Below are 13119 nucleotides of genomic sequence, written 5' to 3'. Positions count from 1 at the left end.
TTTAACGTGCCCTTCGTTCATTACTACTTGCGCCACACTTGCCACTCCATCGGCGGTGATATCTCCCACCTATATTCTGTCGCACGTATGAGTGTGTTGCGGTACAGAATGTCCCGCCGATCTCGCTTAGACTCATTGGCCGCGCGGTACCAGCATGTCGGAAGATGTACTCGTGAGTGAAACGCAAAACAAGAGAGAGGTTCACAGGAAGAATGAGGCTTTAAGCGATTAACAGCTGTATTATTATTATTATTATTATTATTATTATTATTATTATTATTATTATTATTATTACTTGTTCTGAAAACATATATACATTTGACAGGAAAGGGAAAGCGAGGAGCAGGCTGGCAACTGCCGCTGGAAGGGGCACAAGGCCTGCCTACTCTTCAGAAAGGAAGCGACAGAAATACAGAAATGGAAGATAGGAAGACGGGGAGGAAAGAGGAAAGAAAGAGCAACAGGACCGATCTAAAGAAATAAAGTAGAACACACAGTAGGGCCGGTCACTGATGGTGAAGTCACTTCAGAATGTTAAATATAAAAAAATAGTGACTGAGCTACAAACGTGAACATAAGTTAGTTATTTCTAGAAAAGTAAGTAGAGCGCAATGTGCCTGCTCGCATCGAGACGCACAACCAGTGGGGTACAAACATTCGTGGAGTGTTTCATCTCCTTGGCCTGTAGAAAAGAAATGTAGCTGAAGCCAACGTTTCGACAAGAGAAATTGTCTTCGTGAGGGCAGTAACTGGTTCCCTTGTCAAAGAGGTTTGCTTCAGCAACCTTCCTTGTTTCCTATCACTGCTAATTAAGAATAAGATGTACTAGAAAACTCATGTCTAAAAAAGAAAAACAAATTTAATATATGCGGAGTCTACGGCTCATTGTTTAATGTTCTTTATCCCTATTTTTTGCTTCTTTCCCGGTCCCTCTTTCATTCTTGTGCACTTGTGTATGTCGCACGCGCTGCGAGCTTCCTACACGTTCACTTTTGTTATGCGTTCTTCGAATTTATGCTGCCTTTCTGCCGTTCATCCTCACTTTAGCCTTGTACGCTATTTGCTCTTTCGCGTTCTTTTTTCTTTTTTTGTGTGTGCGAATGAGTAGGAAGCGCTTAGGTCTTTCATACCTGCGCGTCCGAAGCGAGCAGAAGTCACTCACTCGTTTTTGCAGTAGGCAACATCGTGGCGAGTGGCGGCGTGTTTACCCATCCAGCGGTGAATGGCGCGCACCGGCTTGCATGCTACGCTGCGCGTTCATTTCAAGTTGACGGCGGTGATGGGTTCCTGCACTATTACGGTGCTGTTACACTCGCTGAGTCTTATATGTTCCACTCAATTCTCTGCAATCCGATGCAATCACACGTGCCCTTGCCAACTAGCTTCCGCGTGTGGTGCAGCTGGTGCACTCGTGCTGTGTGCCACTTATTAGCCTTTATTTGCCGGTTCCTCATTCCATGCCACTCTTCACGAGCCATAACAAAGATGACGTGCCTTCTGGCAGCCGGAAAACAAACACAGAGCTCGAACAATGGACGCAAGGAGAGTTCTTCAGCTAATTGTAGCTGAAGTACGTCCTTCCACGCACATTATGTTATTCTCCTCTGTATTATACTCTCTACAATGTACATAAGTGAGCAAGCGCGGCTCTCTTGTACTATCTCTCGCGTGTATTTGCGTATTTTGGAACGCACAGGGGCCTTTTGCGTAATCTTTGTCTTAACGAATTCTTCATTGTGGTTGTGTTCTTCCGTTGTTTGTTGCTGTAATTGTTCTTATTACTGCCGTCGCTGTCATCCCTACTTCTCGACAACTCCGGCCAGTGCGGCGAAAGCTAAGAGTCACGTGAGCCAACCAGAACCAGGTCAGAGGAAGGCCTCCTCCATTTTCCGCCTCCGATATCCCTCCGTGTGGTGCATTCAGAATGGAAGCTACGCGAAAGGATTAATACAGAGCACAACTGGTGAGACATCCTCCTTTCTCCTGAACACGCAGCCGGCTCTCGTTACTGATTGGTTGACACGAGCCCTACCCTTCACGGCACTGCACAGGCTTTGTGAGTCGAAGTATAGCAAGAAAAAGTAAGGAAAATTTTTTAAGAAGATGTCTGCAGTTGCCAAGGGGCAGTTGCTACTAAACACTTAATCATTCACTTTCATTTCTGCGAAAGTGCGAAATAACCCGAAGATGCCTGTCACGCTTGCGATTGCACAGTGTTTTAGAAATCTGCTAAGTCGCAGATGGCTCGGTCAAGTTAAGTCAAGAACCATAGGTGGGCGCAGTAAGCATTCACTAATACTCACTCACCGACGTATTTTCTCGTTATACTAACACTCCTACTCGCACCAACACACACTCGCGTTCGACAACTCCCTTTCGTTCACACTTACATGAACCATAATAGTAGTAATCGCGCCCACTCACACTCACCTGCCCTCTACTCACTTTCGTATTGACCTACACTCGACGACCGTCACTCATGTTCATATGAACTCGCGTCCATTCAAACCCACTGATTTTTTGTTGATGCTCACATTAACTGGCACTCAGTCCTCTTCATAGTCACGTCCACTAAAACTCACTAGCACTCATTCCCATTTATTAATGCGTCCAATCACAACTTTCATCATGCACGCACACTCTGTCCCACGTCTGGGAAATCACTATCAGCATGGAGCGAGTACGAGCGAATGTACTCATGAGTGAGCATGCTATCTTATAGAGGTGCTGAACGGTTAACTCACAGCTGTCAAGATAGCTGCCCTAGGAAAGAGGCACAGAATGAGTAGACCATGCTCCGAAGTATTCTGAACGGTGCACATGCGAGGAAATGAAAAACGAAATAAAATAATCTGCGTGCTGACAAGAAAATTCGCCTGCTCCAGGGACTAGTTCGTTCCCTTAACTCAGTGACTGGGAACAGCTTTTATACGCCCATAACTCCTAAATACGTTTAGAAATGCTCCAATCTGGTCTTCAACGAAGCCCCTTCCCTCCCCCCTTTCGCGCCACACTGTTACTTCTGGTAGCATTGAAATAATTTGAGAGAACACCACTTCTAAATGCAGAACGAGAATAGTAAACTCATGGACAACACATTGTCCGTGTGTCCATTGTCCAACCAACATTGTCCACGAGTAAACTCATGGACAACGCTCAGCGAACCCTGGGCAATCTGAAGAAGCAAGCAGCTTAGCAGCAGATGCGCGTTGGCGTTGCTGGGGTAGGGAGGTCAACAAGACGCGCGTCCGCTTAAAAAGTAAGAGGGTTATGGATAAAAAGAAAAACATGGAAAAAAGAGAGACGAAGGCACTGGCAGTGCGAAACCGTGAGGCTGCCCACTATGTTGCAATACGTCACTGAGGCCAATTGACGTAATAAAATGTGGCAATGTCCGCGTTACTCTGCAAGCAAACGATGCATATGGGGCCACGGTCTAAGAATGTTTACCTCGGAAAAATGCCTACAATTTAACCGGTTTAACATAGTCCAAAGAACGTCATGTTCCTTGCCATAAAGATTACAAAAAACAACGGTACATGTCCGATTGTCTTTTCGCAGTTGCGCGAGTCACATATGGGTGTGTCTGCCACCTCAATAAGGAATGATGGCTTTTTTTAAAAAGCCAGCCTTCACCAGACACGGGACAGTTATGTTGCATCACAGCGGGAAAGATGCAATGGCATATGCAGCTTCAACCAAGTGTCAAGTCTGTCAACACGGCAGTTCGAGACACACGGGGTGTTGCAAGAAGTTTGCGCCTTGGTGTGAGAAAGCAAACTAAGACCCCTTGCAGCGTCTATTCTCGACAAGGATAAGGGGCTGACCTAAGAGCATCATCAGCATGGCCACCGACAATGCTGACGATGCTGACGATGTCATAGTGACTCAGTAGCTATTGGAAGATGACGTCATTTCAATTACATAGGGCTTCATGGGCAACTTGTCTCAAACTCTGAAGCATCGAATGTCAATAGTCCTGCGTCGAAAGGCTAACTGCAAACTCTAAAGGATGGTCATGGATTCGCAAAAAACTGCTCGCTTTCTCATTTGCGTTTTTGCAGGATGTAATTAACAGCGTCATGTAGACCGGCAAGTACTGCTGTCGTATAGGTCTTCATATGAGATACCTTGACCTCGATTGTGACTAGTAAGGCCGGGATAACAACAGCCTGCGTATAATCGGGGGCCGATCGATTGGTGTAAATGTGCGTTCTTTCGCCATGCACCTCATTCAATATTAGCAGTGTCATCTACCTTCTGGCTACTTTTGAATGATTGGTCTTCATCGGTATTCCAGGAATCGTTAGGCGTGCTTGCGACTCTCATAGGAGGCCAAACTAAAGCTAAATGTTCCAGATGGCGTTACCCGTTGGATAACGGATAACACATGCGCTAATTCATTGCTACAGTATCTGCATCAAACTGGGCTCCATGCATTTATTTGATGCCCTTTTGCTCATTTTTTTCATGTATTGCCACGCGTCCATGTTTATTGTTTTCCTGGCACCGGCAAGCAAATGTTAAACGTTATCGACCGGCGCAAGACGCACCTGCAGGTATGTACACCCATGAGCAAAAGTATACGGACCACAGGGCCGCCAAAAAAAGAGAATTTCTTCGTAACTAAAACGCATAAGCGCAAACTGACTAGTGCACTGGGAAATTCGTAATGCCAAGTTTGGACTGCAGTTTTTAATTTCAAGTTGCATTCACAGACAGAGCAGTAAATGAGTTTTATCGCGCAATCCCTGGTCCCCATACTTTTGCTCACGGGTGTAAGTTCTCGATTCTCATTGTATCCGTTCTATATGTTGTCGCTGGACCTTGTCTAATCATATTGTAAGATGACGCGAATGGCCTGGTCCTTTCTCCAAGGTGCGCAAGCACCAGTGATACGCTGGAACCGTCGACGAGCCATGTATAAATAGGCGACTCCTCTGACCCGTAGATCAGATATCGGTGATCGTCGACTGTGCTCGCCGTTATCGTTGTGCTTTGAGTGCCACTTGTTTTTCTCTGCACAAGTTCGCCCAATATATAGTTAAGGTTTTGGAGTCATGCTTTTGACAGTGTCTTGTTCTGCGCCACCACGTAAACGTTACAATATAAGCGTTGCAGCTAATTCCTCGAATATAAAGAAAGGGTACCACAGGGGTGACAAATGTCTTGCTGCTAGCGTAAAATCCGACAGAAGGCAGCGTTGATGCGTCGCAGCAAGTTCCGAAAATGTGGCTTGAGGTCCTCGCGCCGCCAAAACAGCAATATTGTGATTGGGAACGTGACAGAGATGTCGAATGCGTGCTATGAGGCTGCCAACTTTGACGTGCGTTGGGATTGGATGGTCTCTAGCTTTCATAATTGCTGCATGATTTGAGCCACGCCGTGGTTCTCCAGGACACGTACGCAGTGCCCCCAGCCTTGCAAACGCTCGAGGCTGCGACTATTGGGTTTGCATATGTTCGCCAACACCCGCTAGCTGGAACGTAAAAGGCCCTGAGTTCTGTAGAGGCTCGAAGTGCACGCTTCAACTCTTTCTCATGGACAAAGTAATAGAGATACAAAAATAAGGCTTAGCATGGAAAAAGTCGATAACGTTGGAAACGAGATTTTAAAATTTAGAAGGTCGCGAGGTAATTGTCATTGTCATAACTAATTGTTTAAAAGGCCACAAACGTAGACACCATTGATCAATGAGGCGCATGGTCGTTAGTCACTGTAAGCGTTGCTCATTTTTTTAAAAAAAGCTTTTTTTTTTCTCATGACTAACAGTAAACGAACTGTCATAGTAATCGGCATCACGCCGCTGCCGTCTTGACGGCGTCTTCGTCGTTGCCAAAGTGGTGAGGCGGGATGGTTTCTATAGTTCGCAATTATATTTGAAACGCAGACTGCAAGCAACACACATAAAGCAAGAAATGAAATAGCGCTTGTCCCGTCTGTTTTGTTTTTATCTTTGTATGACTTTTTTATAGTTTGTATGCGAGTGTTATAGTGTGCACTGTAAGTATGAATGCAAATTCGTCGTTGTCACAGTGTCGTCTTTATCGTGTCCTTAACTGCTTTGTTGACATTATTTTTTTTTTTACTTGCCGGAACCGAAGGACTGCGGAAGGACGGACGGGAGCACGCACGCACGAACATGACTGGCCTGTTTTCGAGCTCATAAGCGTCGCTCGCAGTAAAGGCAGTGCTGAAATGAGCCGTTAATTGTGTTGGAGCAGGTACGAAGAGTTGTGTGGCTAGGCAACAGAGACCTCTGACCTGATAGAACAACCAAAATTATCCGAAAGGTGACTTAACAATAATCGCCAATGAAATGTTACTCAGCTGCCGTACGAAGCTCAAGCAAAAGGGCCAAGATATTGTCAGAAGTGACAAACCCTGAGGACCATGTGATGTGCTGCGTGCTACGTCAAAGTGATGTGTGCGGAACAGCGGACCATGTGATAGAGGCGCACTGCGTGTGTACAATAAAATAGTCGCATCCTTGGTCGGCCGCGCAAACGAAGGTCATTGTGTGTCGGCAAGATGGAGCGACAGTTTACGTCATCTTGATCCCCTGGGCCAAAGCGACGCTTCGAAGAAAAGGTCCCCTGCGACTCGCCGTGCCCTTTAGGAGCTATGCGAAGCGCGTCAGGCAGCTTCGAGGAAACGAAGTGCTGCGGTCCTAAATGGAATCGGGCGGACTTAGCCGTCAGTTCCAGGAAACTCAACACTCCGCGTGCAAGTGTCCGCGTTTCCCCTTTCTGTGCTAGGCCACTCCTCGATGGGGCAGAGCCGGCATCGAATTCTGATTGACTAGACAGCAGTGTAGCAATGTTGGTCAGTTGGCGTAACATTATCAGGGATAAAACAACCCAATACATAGGACACAGAGCAAGACGAAACAATACGAGCTCTAGTGTTGTGTATTGCGCTGCTTTATCCTTGACAATGAGCAGATAGGTCACGGAGTCGCCGGGTAAGAAAAAAACACTAGCCACGCGATGGCATTGCCGGGAAAACTATGAGAAGAGCTATAAAAAGACGCGAAGAGTCAAAAGTAAAGATGCTTACTGACTTCAACGTCTACTTGTTTGATATTTGTTTGTTTCCGCTCTCAATCTTTGCATTAACACATAACTAAACCTTCAGTGAAATTTTACCATCGAAAGCGCTACTCCAGCTTCTTGCTCGACATCAATACAGCAAAGGGGGGAGTCCGGATACCGCTCATGCAGAGAGACGCCGAGACTTCCTGGCGACCCTTTCAAACTTAAACAAGTCGGAATAGCCGCACAGCTCCAAGATTAGTATATATGCTTACTGGCGAGCTACAGCCCTTGAAACGCCGCCTGCGTCGGTTGATGTGGTGACATATTCCCGTTCGTAGGTTTGCACGATTCGTAGAAGGATTCGAGATAGATAAGGTTCAGAGGACAAATTTTTTGTTTCTTTCTTTTTTTCACTCATCCGCAAATCTACAACAACAACAAAAAAGCGCATACAAGTGCGTAGCATAGCTACCGTTGCTGCTCTTCAGTACTTCCGGAAGCCGTAACTCGTCAGAATATCTTCAGGTCCGACTTCCCTCGATAGTTCAACAGCACTTGCAGACGCTGTCCGCTCCTATATAGTTACCTTCCTGGGCTATACGTGTAGAAGAAACTGCAGACGCAGTTACATGTTGCAGTAATGTGTAAATTAAGCCATGAAATGTGCAAAAGTATAGAGCGAAACCCCTACAATCCATGCATCTTCGCAATGATTTCCGTGCGCAACCCGCAGTGGTCGCTCGGTGGATATGAATTTCTGCTAATGAGAACGAACTCGCTTTTTCGATAGGCCAAGCCTTATGTGAACTATATCAGTTCACAATTGTAATTATCTCTTTTTTCTTTTTTACTAAAGTACACTTCATCCTTGCTCGAAGACTTGCCGTGGTATAGCTCAATGGATGTCGCGCATGCGCTGCTAAACTCGAAGTCGCGGGTTCAATGCCGACCGCGACGGCCGCGTTCAGATCGGAGCGGAATACGAAAAACGCCCGTGTACCGTGCAGAAGGTTGCACGTTAAAAGAACCGCAGGTGCTTCGTCAAAATTATTCCGAAGTTCCCCCTACTACGGCGTGCCTCATAAGCAAATTGTGGTTTCGGCACGTAAAAGCCAAGAATTAAGTCTTAATTGTTGCTCGAAGTGCGTAATTGGTTGTAATTACCCGCTGCGGTGGCTCAGTATAGCTATAATGTTCTGCTGCTCAGCACAAAGTGCCGGGTTTGATTCCCAGCCGCAGTGGCCGCATTTTGATATGGGCGGAATAGATGCACAAGCCCTCGCGTACGTTGGTCGCACGTTAAGAAAACCCATGCGATTAATGCGTAGCCCTCCATCACGGCATATCTCATAACCCGCGAGTGAGTGAGTGAGTGAGTGAGTGAGTGAGTGAGTGAGTGAGTGAGTGAGTGAGTGAGTGAGTGAGTGAGTGAGTGAGTGAGTGAGTGAGTGAGTGAGTGAGTGAGTGAGTGAGTGAGTGAGTGAGTGAGTGAGTGAGTGAGTGAGTGAGTGAGTGAGTGAGTGAAAGAACTTCATCGGAGGTCTGGCGAGTACGCGAATTGGTCGTACACCCGGCTATCCCACGTCGGGACCGGCAGGTCTAGCCCATCTCGCGGGCATGCCGGACAGCCATGATTTGCTTGTCTAGAGCAAGGCTACGCAGAAAAGAGTCCCACACCTCCTTGCTGAACTTGGGATATCTCGACCCGCACTCCCAAAGCATTTGTGCTAGAGGGGAGGTCTACCCGCAAGATGGGCAGGCGTCGTCACGATATACGTAGCGGTAAACTTCGGGTAGAACGGCCAGACACGGATATGTGACGGTCTGTAAGAGTCTAAGAGAAACGGCTTGCGCCCTATTCAACTTGGGGTGAGGGGATGGAAAGACAGTTCTAGATATGTAGCAGAATTTAATAACCTCGTTGTGAGTAGCAGGAGCGTCCCTGTGGCCGTGGGGAGGAGGGGAGTCGGCGCTCCTTACAGAGGAAGCGCGGTCAGTGAGGTCACGCGCAGCCTCGTGAGCAGACTCATTGAGTTTCGGGGAGCACCCTCCACCGACCCTACGTGAGCGGGAAACCAGTGAATCGAATGATGCGTGAGAGCATACGGACTCGAGACGCTAAGAAGACGAGCAACTTGCTCGGCGCTTCAACCCTTCCGAAAAGCCCTCACTGTCGTTTTAGAAGCGCTATAGATCTCGGACCCACGACCGTGTAGCAGGGGTCTGAAGTGCAAATCGAGGCGCTATTTGAAATCTTGCCGCTGGATTTCAATAGATGAAGGGCCAAAAGTGACGGCACACAAGAAGAAATACAGACAGGACAAGGCACTACTTGCAACTGTTTATTGAAATGACAGGTGGGTGATAATATAGCCATGAGGAGAGGGCAACGAAAAAAGAGGGACACTGAATATGTGAATGCGCACGGGCGAGAACACTGAAGATAAAGGGAATCACGCTTAATCTAAATCTAAAACTTATCTAAAAATCTAAAACTTATCTTTTTAGATAAGCTTTAGAATTATATTAGGCATGATTCCCTTTATCTTCCGTGTTCTCGCACGTGCGCATTCACATATTCAGTGTCCCTCTTTTTTCGTTGCCCTCTCCTCATGGCTATATTATCACCCACCTGTCATTTCAATAAACAGTTGCAAGAAGCGCCTTGTCCTGTCTGTATTTCTTCTTGTGTGCCGTCACTTTTGGCGCTTCATCTATTGAAAGCTATGCACCAACTAACCCCACAACGTGTTTTATTGCCGCTGGAGTCGATCACGACGACGGCAAAGGTCTTCCCATGGCTCTACTCCGCGGCGTCGACGAAGGCTTGTTTCTTGATCTTTTTGAGGATCGCTGCTGGGCCTTGCGTCTGCACTCGTCGTGGACGGCATGGACGTTTCTGGGCCTGGGGGCCACTTCGAACTTGTCTCGAATGCACCTAGGGATCGGGGTACTGACCATCGAGAACCCCGCATAGTGGTAACCCAGCCATTCGAGGATGTGTTTGCTGCCGCTGTGGGGGTCAGGCGAGCTAATAGCGCGCGTTCTTGGGCTTCGGCAATGTCATCGATGGTGTTATGTACCCGCCAGCTTGAGGAGATTCTCGGTATGGGTCCGCGTGTTAGCTGTGTTGCCTTATGGATGTTGAACCACATAATTTCATTTTGCGCTACATTCTCTACATTCTTGTCTTGGCGCGGGGTTTAGTACGTGAAAAACAGACAGCAGAGAGACAGTCACGGACAAATTCACGCGCCAAAACAAGTGCAGCAGCTACAATGAATGTACACATGTACAATGAATGTACATGGAAGTACAGTGTACAAAGTGTAGAGGGTCCACAGGGTCTACACTGTAAAAAGTACAGTAAATGTACAGCAAGGCTGCGAACCAACTTGCCCAAAGAGAAGTCATTTTGGAATTTCATAATTTCATCTTGGTGCGCTTCCCAGAACTACAACCCGACCGAAGCTGGAGAAAGCGCACGACTCTTCCTGTGTTAGGAATTTTTTTTAAATCTACTGCGGCATTTTTAGCTTTCTTAATCATCATAATCATCTCTAGCTCCACTGGCCTCTTGCAGCGAAGGACTCTTAGAGCGATCATCAGTTGTCCCTATCCTGCGTTGTATACCCGGTTCCATCCTATTCCCTCTAATTTTCTAATTTCAATGCCACCACTCAGTGAATACTCTGCCGCCCACGAAACCCCTTATTTTTCCTTAGCTCAGATGCTGTTATTCAAACAGAACACCAGTTTTGATTTGCTTACACATTCCCTATTATACTGCCAATGTTGGCAACAAATACACTATGTCGCGAGCTCTCCACAACGTAAAATTGTTGTATGAATAAAGGATGATGAGGTTCCAATAAAAATATATAAAGGAAAAAAAGTAAGGATCGCTGAGTAGGGAAGATAGGATTTGTTTTGCAGTTTGTAGCATGTCCCAGTTCATTTTTATATTGAACTGCGAGGAACGTCCGAAAGCACTTAGCGAAAAGTTCCTTTTTGTTCTTCGTGCTGCAGACCGGCGTAACGCGCACCACAATATGCCGAACGATCAGATGATTCACAACGAGGAATATATGCATGAGTCATAAGACATAGAGCCCAAACTGACCAACGCAGATGACGGTCTCATTTTCTTCCGTGCTTCAAGGAACAAAGAGCTATCGTAGCCCGTTTTCCGAAGACGAAATAGCGTGCTCAGGCTCTATTGATTCCGTAGCTGAGTGTTCAATTTCTTGTGGCGTTTCTTCGTTGCTGAAGAAAAACGTATCAGACGTCAGTAATTTCTTTTTCAAATAACTGGTTGTCCCTGTGTAACTCTTGGTAATTCAGGCATTTAACATTGTGGGTAGGCAGAGGCACGTACCTGATAACGGAGCCAACACTCTGTTTAAGCAGGCTTTTCAACAAGAATCCTGTCTGTCTATCCCTGTAATGAGATAGCAAAATAAATAAATACAAATGATGTGCCACGTAATTACCTACCTTCCACAGCATTGACTAGCGAGATGCCTACGAAAATCATCCTATCATGCATTAACAGCTTTGTACAACAAGAAAAAGAGAGGGTGTACGGGTTGGAGGGCTTAGCAAACATGAAATGATCCACATCCACAGAAATGTTTGAATTCGATTAGCACTCTTTGCCTACTTCAGCCACTTTGAATCTATCTATCTATCTATCTATCTATCTATCTATCTATCTATCTATCTATCTATCTATCTATCTATCTATCTATCTATCTATCTATCTATCTATCTATCTATCTATCTATCTATCTATCTATCTATCTATCTATCTATCTATCTATCTATCTATCTATCTATCTATCTATCTATCTATCTATCTATCTACTCCTTTTACGCTCACCCAGTGTCCAGGGTTGTCTACCAGTTTACGCCACGAGATATATGCCCAAGTTGCCAAACAGCTTGGGCCACTAGGCATCTATTGGTGGTGATGATGCCGGGGTGGTTGCTGCATCCTGGTCATTAAGCTTTCTATTCCGAATGTCGTCATGGCGGTGTCGTCACGCGATTGTCGCCACAACATCGTCACATATATATATATATTTCATTTCATTTATTTGTTGTTTGAGACATACAGCTGTCTCAGGTGTTGCAGCAAAAGGCAGTATTCTTGCCTGACAAAGGCTGCAGCACCCAAAGCATGTTGACACTCTGAAGCAAACAACAGCACAACAAGTTACGATTTTCGAAATATGATAACATATCAAAAGCGATTAACAATTCGAATCTCAATCAGTACATGTTAACAAGGAAAACAAAACAATGATATTGTGGCACATAAGGAAGTTATACAATAAAGTAGTGAAGAAAATACGTTTTAACAGATTTCTTGAACCTCAAGCTTGAAGTCAAGGTTTGTAATTGTTCCAGCATTGTGGGATTATTGTTTAGTAAGGTTGATATTTGAAAGTGTAATGCCTGTTTCCCGTAGTTCGTGCGAATAAGCGGTATAGAGATTGGGTCATGTCTGAGATTATACGGAGTTTCCTTGGTGGCGAAGGTCTGATTAAATTGTATGTGATCAACTTGACGGAGACGGAACGCCTCGAGCGATAGCTTGTGCAAAAATAGGCGATCTATATGGAGTATGCCAAGCTTATCAAAAAACGGTTTAGTGTGTGCAAGAACAGGTAGGTTACAAACTGCCCTTACGGCTCTTTTTTGCAGCCTATATAGTGACAAGGTTAGTTTTGGTAGTAGTTCCCCAGACCAGAAGGGAATAGTGTAGACGAGAGTGTATTAGTGTGTAATATAGCTGTTTCTTTAAATTCATTGGAATAAGATGCTTTAACATGTTAATCATTCCCGTCGCTCTACGAATGTCGGCTCTGAGGGTCTCCACATGAATGGACCAATACAGGTTTTCGTTAAACCATACGCCTAAAAATTTTACGCACTTCGTATTTTCTATAATGCGCCCCCCAAAATTTAACTCGTAGTGACCCGTCAGCTGCTTTCCTTTAGGTCTAAATATGACGTACTTTGTTTTTTCGCAGTTCAGTTGTATTTTATTTGAATTTAGCCAACAGTTGAGGTCCCC

The sequence above is a fragment of the Dermacentor albipictus genome, chromosome 1 (assembly GCF_038994185.2).
Source record: "Dermacentor albipictus isolate Rhodes 1998 colony chromosome 1, USDA_Dalb.pri_finalv2, whole genome shotgun sequence".
NCBI classification, from domain to species: Eukaryota; Metazoa; Arthropoda; class Arachnida; order Ixodida; family Ixodidae; genus Dermacentor; species Dermacentor albipictus.
This window is presented reverse-complemented; position numbering follows the sequence as displayed.